Raw genomic sequence first — 11,141 nt, 5'->3', positions numbered from 1 at the left:
GCCAAATGATGGAAGCGTATTCTAACGAAGGCCGAATGAGCGAGTTATATGCTAATAGTCTAGTGTCACGTGTAGCGAGGTGAAGGCGCCGCTGAGTAGGCCGAGTTTCTTTAATGATTTAGAAGTTATGTGTTCTATATGATCATTCCATGTTAAACTAGAATTAAATTTTATTCCTAGGTATTTAAATGTAGAGACTGAATCAATAGGTATATTGTAATTGCTGTAAGTATTGACCTGTGTTTTCAATGCCGGGCTAAACTTTAGATGTTTTGTTTTGTCTATGTTGATTTGCATCTGCCAAACAGAACACCATTCTGATAGTTTATTGAGGGCAGACTGCAGGTGAGTAATGTCGGTAGGGCTTGCTATTTCCTTATAAATTACGCAGTCGTCTGCGAATAGTCGAATCGTTGCATTTATGTTAGTTGCTATATCATTAATATAAATTAAAAATAAAAGTGGGCCCAACACTGACCCCTGTGGCACCCCTGATATGACGCGTGCGGGGTTCGAGGTATGGTTTTGAAATTTGACGGACTGATGACGGTTTGTTAAAAACTGTTCGATCCATTGCGTTGTTTTCTGATCAAGTTTAAGGCTACGGATTTTTAAGATCAGACGGTTATGGGGGACGCGATCAAATGCTTTTGAAAAATCGACAAAGACTGCATCGACGTATAGCGATGAGTGTAGTGAATGGTGAAGATCAGTTATTAATTCAAATAGTTGCGTTTGGCAGGAAAGATTTTTCCGAAAGCCGTGCTGATTGAGGGGGCCGTGCTGATGAGGGGGCCGTGCTCATGATGAGGGGGCCGTGCGATTGAGGGGGCCGTGCTCATCAGCCGTGCTGATGAGCTCATCTACTCGAAGAGGCGGACATTACTCGCACAAGAAATTGAAATGCTTAATCGACTAAGACACCAGATTTGAGATATTAATTCCCGAACTTCGCTGGAAAATGTATTGGCGTTCCAGTTAATTTTGTGCTTCAATGCAAAAAGCTACGTTTTGTTAAGAAACTAACTGGAACGCCAATGCATTTCTCCGCAAAGTTCGGGAATTAATATCTCAAAACTGGTGTCACCCCGAGAATTCGTTCCAAGTGGATCCGCCTTGCGAACTCCACAGCTATAATTTGTAAATTGCAATATGGGCCATCAGGTAATTAGACGGTTTGCCAATACCATCTAAACAGCACTAATTTCAATTTCTTCATGGGAAATTGTCAAAAAATACGCTTTTTGCGAGTGTGCAGACGATTGCGCGTCTTACATCTTAGTTGGAGTACTCAAACGCACAAGGAAAGAAGAGGGGTTAAACAAAAGGGGGGGTTAGGTCGGCCTCAGGGGGGGGGGGGGGGGGGGGGGTTGGCTGTTTGCTTGCGACCTTGGACGTGCGCGCGGGCCGTGCCACCTCGGAGACCCGCGGGCGGTGCGCGCGCGTTGATTATCTCTAAGGTACGACTATACATACACATGAAAACATGGCGGCGCCCCACATTCTTTGTCTCGGGTTGCTCTCCCGGACCCGTAAATGACTGGAGGTGCTAGACACGTTTTCAGAGCTGACAGATGTTTCGGCGTCATTATCGTCTGTCAAAGGGCACCGTCCGATGGCTGTGCGATGACATCATAGAATTAAGAACCAACTTTCAAAATTTCTGCACAATTGATGGTGATGTGGCTATTTCCGTTGATTCGAGTGGTTACAATTTTTAACGCGTGGATTACCACCTGGCGACGAGCAGTTAAACAAATGGCAATATTATATTGCCTAATGACCAATAAAGGAATATGTCAACACCCGACGATACTTGAAAGCTTTCAGGGCATTATTTAAATAATAGTTCATATTTATTGAACAAGAATAAACATTCCCCAATTCCTCGATTAACTCGTCATATGATGACGTACACTTCAGAGGCGACATCCTCTCGTTTATTTGTCGCGTCCTCCCCGTCTTCCACCTCCGGCTTGGGAGAGGCCTATTTGGTGACCTAAGCGGCGAAGCGAACCGGTTCGCATTCCGAACCGTTATAAGATTCCGGCCCAGGTTTAGTGCTAAGGCACAGTATAGTAATTGGCTGGCTGCTTGGCTCGTTGTCTATCCTCGAGAGACGGATTACTTTGCATCCACGTTCCATGAGTCACTCATTACATGTATCAGCAACGCCTTTAAGATCGCCCTGGTATACTACCGGGCCATTCATTATGAACTTCAAAACTTCCCGTAGACAAAATTCAACGGAATGAATGCACGCGGGTCGATGAAAAAACTGGTTCGTACGTGTCCATTATTTTTATCTGTGTACATTTTGTTCGTTTATTGAAAAAATACGTTTTTTTTTCGTCCCCCCCCCCTGCTCATTACGCATGCACGGTCTTATTCAAACAAGGTCTCTAAGCTACCGCTATGTTGGTCTTCGCTACACTGTAAACCTCACCACCGAGACGCGGAGAACAGAGGTCTTTCCCCCGTTCCCTATACTCTCGCTTTACGATGCAGCTGGTCGCAATTTGAACTCGGCTAGTAACTGACGATCGATTAATTCTGACGTCTTAATTCGAACTTGGGAGCAGCCGAAGAAGCCTTTACGATTTCTTCAATTTGGTATCGAAGAAATATTTTACCGTCGTTTCCACAGCGTGATTCTTCCATTCGCGGAAACTGTGAAGCGCAAATGCATGCGCTGTTAGCTAGAAGCGTACACACACTCATGGAACCACGCAGACGCTCGAGCGGGCCTGTCTGACAGCCGTCTTTCAAACGGTACGATGCGCTTAAGAGCTCTTTTTTTTTTTTTCCCTCCCTTATCCCTGCGCAACATTTGTTGCTTGCTTTCTCTTTTGCTGGGAAGTGAATAGTACGATGCAGCTGTGCACTTAGCATAGCTAGCACACACGAGGTAAGTCCTCGTGATGACACATCAAGTATAATCCAACACAAAGGGCACAATAAATCGACACGGCCAGCTACTCTTGCGCCCTTTACCAAGCACGCACAGAGATGCGTAGCACCTGTGTCAAGAAGCACAAAATGATTCCTCTTCGTGCTTGGTTCGCGTGTAAGCAGGGTAAAAGTCTAATGACATTTGACAATTGCAGACACTTGCTCTTGTACTTCCTTCCGCGGCGAAGACTTCTTGATTCGGTCTGAGGAACGTTTGTTGCGCCGTCCATGATTCTCTGATCGACCCCACCCATTCTTGCCCCGTCAAATTCATTTGTTTCTCCCTTTTCGAAAGTATTGCACTTTTCAGTTCAGGTTCCCCAATTCGCGCCATTTCTTGCTCTCTCTCTCCTCGTTGCTATCTGCCTGACAACATGCAAGCTTGCCGAGCCGATTGAATGCTTTTCACAGATGGATCGTTGCCATTGTTGGAAGTTAGCATAATAATAGGTCCCATTTGCAGAATTTTCGTTTCTCCTATCATTCAAGCTTATGGACTCGGTCGATCCTGCACAACCTCTTATATTGCGCGTGAACCATATGTTTAAAGAGTGACAACAACAACAGCAGCAGCAGCAGTGTTAAGTTAAAGTTTATTATTATTATTATTATTATTATTATTATTATTATTATTATTATTACCTACGAATGCCTGATATATCATCACCTGAGAATGAACTCAATTAACTCCTTCCTCTCCGCCTAGTCGGGATAAACACTTGCCAAGGTCAGAGCGAGTGGCCCGGCGTGACCGTAACAAAGCCGCTGCCGGCGCGTACTGCGCACCGGATCGTGTACAGAAAGGCCGCCAGAAAGAACAGTCTAGAGGGGTTCGCAGGCAATGGAAGGGGGTGAAGCACCGGGGGGGCGGATGCGTCGCCAGAAGCAACGGCAAACGCACAGAGGCGACCGATCGAGTCGCCCGGGGCTGGACGCGCTTGCTGTGCATGCGCCGTGGTCGTCGCGCTCGTCATCGCCGATTCCGGGAAGCGTCGGCCGCAGCCGGCTTGCGTGCGTGTGCGTGTGTGTACGCTGTCGCCCCGCGGGCTCTCTCTCCCCCACATCACGAAGCGCGAGGAGGAGGAGGAGGTGGAGGAGGCCGCCGGGAGAAAGCTGGCGCCGGCGGAGCGCTCACCTTTTCGCCAGAAGCCGAACGTGCTGCTCGAATAGAAGCTGCGCGAGTTTTCAAAAAAAAAAAAAAAAAAAAAAAATCGACCTTCCGAACTCCAGCGCACGGACGCGGTGCGCTTCCCGATGTGAGAAGAGAAAAGCAGACGGCTGGGGAGACGAAAAAAAGAAGAAAGAAAAAAAGGCTCGAAAAATACAAAGAAAGATCAGTGATTGGTTGCCTGAGCATGAAGCCAACGCCAGTGGTTTTGGAGCTGGATGCGAGTGAGTCCTTTCACTTCATAATTAATTTAACGAATGCAATTATTTGTAAAAAAGAGCAAAGATATGCTGCTAGAACGCGGGTCCAGTATTATATGGGAAATCCGTTGCAGAGCGCTAATTGAAATGACCAGTACGTCGCTCAATTTACGAGAAAATCCAACGAAAGCTTTAAAAAAAGCGCGAAATTAAAATCATTTACGCCATTCGTGCCTGGCGCTGTTCGAAGCGCGTGCTACTATACTGGCATGTGCTATGTCGTTGAGAACATACGTGTATGCAGCAATTCGAGTGCCTGTTGCCGTTCCTATATGGCGCTGTTGAGCTCGCGCAACCGCACCGCAGCAGCGCGCGTCACCCCGACCTCTAGTTTATAGACCTTAAAACTGTGTCGTAGACCTCAAGATTAGGTGTTTAGTATGAGGCTCCACAATCTTCTCGAGGACGTTTTCTCTTGGCAATATCAGTTACAAACAAGACCTCAACCGTCATAACAAAAGAAAGAATTTCTGATGAATTGACCATTTTAAATGTCTAGCCATTATTCCTGGAGTTTAAAGAAACGTTTGTGTTCAGCTCCGAACGGTGGCGTGTTATCTACGGCTTTGTTTCACTTTATATGCAAGGAAAAAAAAAAGTTGCAGTGTCGCGCAAAGCGTTAATGGTGATAACAAAGAATTAGACGACTACCCGAACTAAGGTTCGTAGTTTTATCGGTCGTATAAATTTCCGTAAACATTCGACTGGTAATTAAACTAGTAGATATGGTATCCCGCGCCGCACAGGCACTCGCTGTCGCAACGCTAACGTGATGGAGAGCGCCAACAACGGGTAGTAAACGCTTCGTGCTGCCTCGCGCTTCTCCGCGTTTCGGAAACTTCATATTAATTGTTTAGTATGCTACTTCCAACATTGGTGCGCGTAAAGACGGCGCACATCAAGCCACCATCCTTCACGGCTCACCCTCGCACGCTTTGCCTCGCACCCACATGCGGCGCGCGATAGGATCTTATCGCACTTGGACTTAATACTGAACATCACGACGACGAAGAAAATTCGCCTGGAGTGTCCATATAATTGCCATCGCAATAAAAAGCCATAATGTCGATCGACGCCGCCCTGAGGCCTGTAATAGCTTCCGTTCCCCGTATTCTTCAATGGTTCCCCGTTGTTTGGCTTTTTCGCAGTTAATCGCCTAAACGAACTCCAGTTTTAAAGCATGATCGCTCCCTTTGGCTCTTTCGCTTGCTTTCGTGGTCGGTAGTCGGCGGTGGTCAGACTTACACCGCCTATATACACAAAGGCGCCGATTTAAATTGCAAGCAACAGCGCACCATGGTAGACGGATGACAGAAAAAAGAGAGGAAGACATGTCCGTCTGTGTTTTTTTTTTTTTTTTTTTTTTTTTTTTTTTTTTGGTGAAAGTGTAGCCCTACACCACGGCGCTACGTCACGAAAATGCGGTGGCGCTGTCGTTAGAATTTAGTTTCGCATGGTAGGCACTCCGCCGCCGAGCCGCCCGCCCGTGTCGCGCCTACCACAGCAGCCGCTGGGTTTCGCGGGTGGTTGTGCGGTTCCATCTTTGAGGTCTTTATTCTGTGATTTTACAACGAAGGAAACGCAGTATATCGACGAGCTGAGTTGCGTCGAACTACGCAAGGGGCTAAAGTTTTCATAGGTTTCCTGTTGACGAAAACCGTCGCAAGCAATGGGTCGCCGCGGTAGAAAGCGATAGTCGGATTCTGATACCAGATTATCCATTATGCGCAAAACATTTCGTAACCGTTAAGCTTCTCTTTTATTTTGAGTGACGTGCATTAGCCAACCTATATATGATCTTAGGATCGTTATTAGCGTGTCATTACAATTTATTGCCGCAAGGTGGGAAAGCTAGATTAGTATTAGCCTTGAATGTAGGTCGAGCGAGCAGATGCCCCACAAAGCACGTCACATTCAAATTTATTTTCATCTCAAAGAATTGAGCCACCTGTAGACGTTCACATACGCAAGCAGCACGGTCACAGATGCGTTAGTTGCAGTGTGGCAGTCATAAACGTGCCTCAACGTGTCACTTGAGGAATAAGGATTATAAACAGGGATAAGGTGCCTCAGAAAGGCTGGCCAACGTTTCGATAGGAGGACCTATCTTCGTCAAAGGCGGCCTCGTCATCCTCGGCGGGTTAGTTTTAAAGGGTTAGTGGAGTGACGTCACGTCGATGTCCGCTGTGGCTGTCTGTAAAGGGAGAAACTGAAAAGAAAATGAGCGCCGGCGCTTGACTGGCTAGGCGCGGTTTCTAAGACCAGGGGACAAGAGCGGGAGAGCGAGAAAGTGGCAAAAAAAATTTATATATATATATATATATATATATATATATATATATATTGACACGTACACATGTTTATCTTTCATCGGTAGCCGCTTTCCACACTGGCTGACAAATGTTAAACGTTATCGCTCGGCGCAGGACGCGCCTGCATTGGAAGCTTCTCGGACGTTATCAATGCTTCTATCCGTCGTCTGTGGTCACCGACGCCCATGTAATCTGATTGTATGAGCGACGCGAATTGTCTAGAACTTTCTGGAAGACACGCGGGCATCAGGGATTAATCTGGAACCTTCGATGACTCAGGTATAAAAGCCGACGCGTTTCGCCGCTGATCAGATTTTCGACGATCGCCGACTGTGTTCGCCGCTATCGTTGTGCTTTGAGTGTAGCTTGCTTTTGTGGGCACAGGTTCGCCCAATAAACAACCAGTTTTGTCATACACAGTTTTGTGACTGTTTTCTCTACCGTCACTACTACGTGACATCTGGTGGAGGTGCTAGTTCGTTCATGCACCGAACGCCCCCGCAAAGCCGCGACCCAAGCCCGAAACCGGAGAACGAGACCAACGTCGCCAAGGACCAGCGAGCTAGCCGTAGGCAGCAAGGACTTGTGCCGGAGTTCGGACTTCTTCCCGAAAAGACCACTGCAATCAAGGCCAAGTCAACGACCAAAATGGCAGCACCAGCGTCCCCCATCCTGCTGCAGCAACCTCGGGAGCCACCGACTTTTCGTGGATCATCGGCTGAAGACCCTGAAACCTGGCTGGAGACGTACGAGAGGACCGCGACGTTCAACAAATGGAGCGACGACGACAAGCTGCGCCATGTGTATTTTTCATTAGATGATGCTGCTCGGACCTGGTTTGAGAACAGAGAGACCACCCTGGTGACGTGGGACCTATTTCGTGAGAACTTCATGAGGACTTTCACGAATGTCGTGCGAAAAGAAAGGGCCGAAGTTTTATTAGAAACCAGAGTGCAATTGCCGAACGAGAACATCGCAATCTTCACGGAGGAGATGACTCGCCTCTTCCGCCACGCCGACCCCGATATGTCAGAGGAAAAAGAAAGTTCGGTTCTTGATGCGGGGCGTCAAAGAGCATCTATTCACTGGATTGATGCGCAACCCGCCCAAGACTGTGGCAGAATTTGTTTCGGAGGCCACAACCATCGAGAAGACCCTTGAAATGCGAGCCAGGCAATACAACCGCCGTGCACTGACAAACTACGCCGAAGCTCAAGCTCTATTCGCCGACGACCTGCACGAGACGATCAGAGCGGTTGTACGGGAAGAACTACAGAAATTATTCCCAAGATCGCATCCTCAGGTGACTTCAATCGCTGACATAGTTAAAGAAGAGGTTCAGCGATCACTAGAAGTGCCAGAAGTTCCGGTATCGCCTCAACCACAGCCGCAAGCGATGACCTACGCCGCCGTCGCCCGTCGTCAAGGCCCCCCTCCGCGCTCGCGCCAGGGCCCCGTAACGCCGCAGTTCCGTCGTCCACCGCCGCCGCCGCCAGCACGCCCGCCCGTCACCCAGCGCAGCTCCCAGCGGAAGACGGACATTTGGCGCGCCCCCGACCACCGTCCGCTCTGCTATCACTGCGGGGAAGCCGGCCATGTCTACCGCCGATGCCCATACCGCGAGATGGGCCTACGAGGGTTCGCCGTCAACGCGCCACGTCCACAGCTTGGCGAGCGACCACGTGACATCGCCGACTACCTTGCCGGAGCCCAGTGGCAACCACGACGGCCCTCACGCTCGCCGTCACCAGGCCGCTACATCTCGCCGCATCGCCGCCTGTATGCCGGCCCAACCCGGGGCCGATCTCCCAGCCCATACCCGGGAAACTAAAAGCAGCAACCGATGGAGGTGCGGTTGCTGTACGACGCAATGCCGAAGATCCTCCGCCGCCGACGACGACGACGATTCGCGAATCATCACGACGAGATATCAGCACGCCGCCTAGCAACAGCCTTGACAGCACATCGCCGCCGAACGAAGACCTTCCGACGCGACGTAGCAGCAGCAGAGCAAGCCGACGCAGCCGTGATCCGACGCCACGAATTAACCGCAACGCCAGACGCCGGTCTACCGATCTAGACGTGCTCATCGATGGTCATAACGTCACCGCTCTCGTCGACACTGGCGCCGACTATTCAGTTTTCAGTGGCGCGTTCGCCGCCAAGTTAAAGAAGGTGCAGACGGCCTGGCAAGGATCCGATATACGGACAGCGGGAGGTCACCTAATAACGCCGGCTGGAATCTGCACAGCGCGAGTCACGGTAAACAACCGCACTTACCCGGCGAGCTTCGTAATCCTGCAGCACTGCTCCAGGGACGTCATCCTAGGCATGGACTTTCTACACCAACATGGTGCAGTCATCGACTTAAGGTCCAAGTCGATAACGCTTTCAACACACAAAGCGATACCGCCGGATACATGCATCAGTTACCATGCCTTGAATGTGCTTGAAGAACAAGTCACCGTTCCGCCTCACTCCAGCGTAATGATTTCCGTCGGTACGGAAGTGCCTGCAGACATGGAGGGCGTCATCGAGGGCGATCATCACTTACTGCTGTACCGTGAAATTTGCGTCGCTAGAGGCATAGCTGAGCTACGTGCAGGGAAAGCAACGGTGATGCTCACGAACTTCAGCCCCGAATACAAGCACATTAACAAAGGCACCACGGTTGCCTACATCGACGAAATAGTACAAGCCAGCAGTGCTTTCGCCTTCACGGATTCCAGTGCACCCGCAACGACGACTATAATACCTGAAGCAACTTTCAACGTTAATCAGAACCTTCCCAGGCATAAGAAAGAACAACTAAAAGCTCTGCTCCTGCAATACAAGGATTGCTTCTCGTCGTCGTCAAAAGTTCGACAAACCCCTGTCGCCAAGCACCGAATCATAACCGACGAAAATGTCCGCCCACTGCGTCAGAGCCCGTACCGAGTTTCGGCACGCGAACGCGAGGCCATAAGGCAACAAGTCGACGAAATGCTACGCGACGACATCATCCAGCCGTCCAAGAGTCCGTGGGCGTCCCCCGTGGTGTTAGTGAAGAAGAAGGATGGAACCCTACGTTTCTGCGTCGATTATCGTCGCCTCAACAAGGTCACGAAGAAGGACGTATACCCCCTTCCACGGATTGACGACGCCTTGGATCGACTATACAACGCAAAGTATTTTTCGTCGATGGACCTCAAAACCGGCTACTGGCAAATCGAAGTCGACGAGAGGGACCGGGAGAAGACGGCCTTTATAACACCAGACGGACTGTTCGAGTTCAAGGTCATGCCGTTTGGTCTTTGCTCGGCACCTGCGACTTTCCAACGCGTCATGGATACAGTACTGGCAGGCTTGAAGTGGCAGACTTGCCTCGTCTATTTGGACGACGTCGTTGTGTTTGCCTCAAGCTTCGAAGAACACCTGCGGCGCCTTGAAACAGTTCTTCAAGCAATCAAAACCTCCGGACTCACGTTAAAGCCAGAAAAGTGCCGCTTCGCATATGAGGAGCTCGTTTTTGGGCCACGTCATCAACAAGTCTGGAGTGCGCCCCGACCCTCAGAAAACTGCGGCCATCTCCAACTTTCCTCTGCCCGCTGACAAGAAGGCAGTGCGTAGATTTCTGGGACTGTGCGCCTATTACAGGCGCTTCGTCAAGGATTTTTCACGGATCGCCGAGCCACTGACGTACCTCACGAAGGCCGACGGTCGAGTTCAAGTGGGAGATGCCGCAAATCGAAGCATTTGAAGAACTGAAGCGACGCCTACAATCGCCGCCCATCCTTGCGCGTTTCGACGAAAATGCCGATACCGAAGTCCACACCGACGCAAGCGGCGTAGGACTCGGCGCCGTGCTTGTGCAGAGGACTGATGGACTAGAAAGGGTTGTAAGTTACGCTAGCCGGTCGCTATCGAAGGCGGAAGCAAATTATTCCACAACAGAAAAGGAGTGCCTCGCCATCATCTGGGCTACATCAAAGTTTCGCCCCTACCTCTATGGCAGGCCCTTTAAAGTTGTGAGCGACCACCACGCCTTGTGTTGGCTAGCTAACTTGAAGGATCCTTCAGGTCGCCTCGCACGATGGAGTCTGAGACTTCAAGAATTCGACATCACCGTCGTTTACAAGTCCGGGCGAAGCACTCTGACGCCGACTGCTTGTCTCGCGCCCCCGTCGAACCGCCGCCACAGGATGACCAGGATGACGACACTTTCTTGGGACCCATCAGTGCCGACGAATTCGCCGAACAACAGCGAGCCGACCCGGAACTAAGAAACCTTGTAGATTACCTGGAAGGCAAAGACCGTCATTGTGCCGAAGGTGTTCAGGCGAGGATTGGCGTCGTTTTTCTTGCAAAACGACATTCTCCTAAAGAAGAACTTCTCGCCTCTCCGAGCCAACTACCTCCTCGTGGTACCCTCAGCATTGCGTCCAGAGGTTCTGCAAGCTCTCCATGACG

This window comes from Dermacentor silvarum, chromosome 2 (genome assembly GCF_013339745.2).
Source record: "Dermacentor silvarum isolate Dsil-2018 chromosome 2, BIME_Dsil_1.4, whole genome shotgun sequence".
Classification (NCBI taxonomy): Eukaryota; Metazoa; Arthropoda; class Arachnida; order Ixodida; family Ixodidae; genus Dermacentor; species Dermacentor silvarum.
This window is presented reverse-complemented; position numbering follows the sequence as displayed.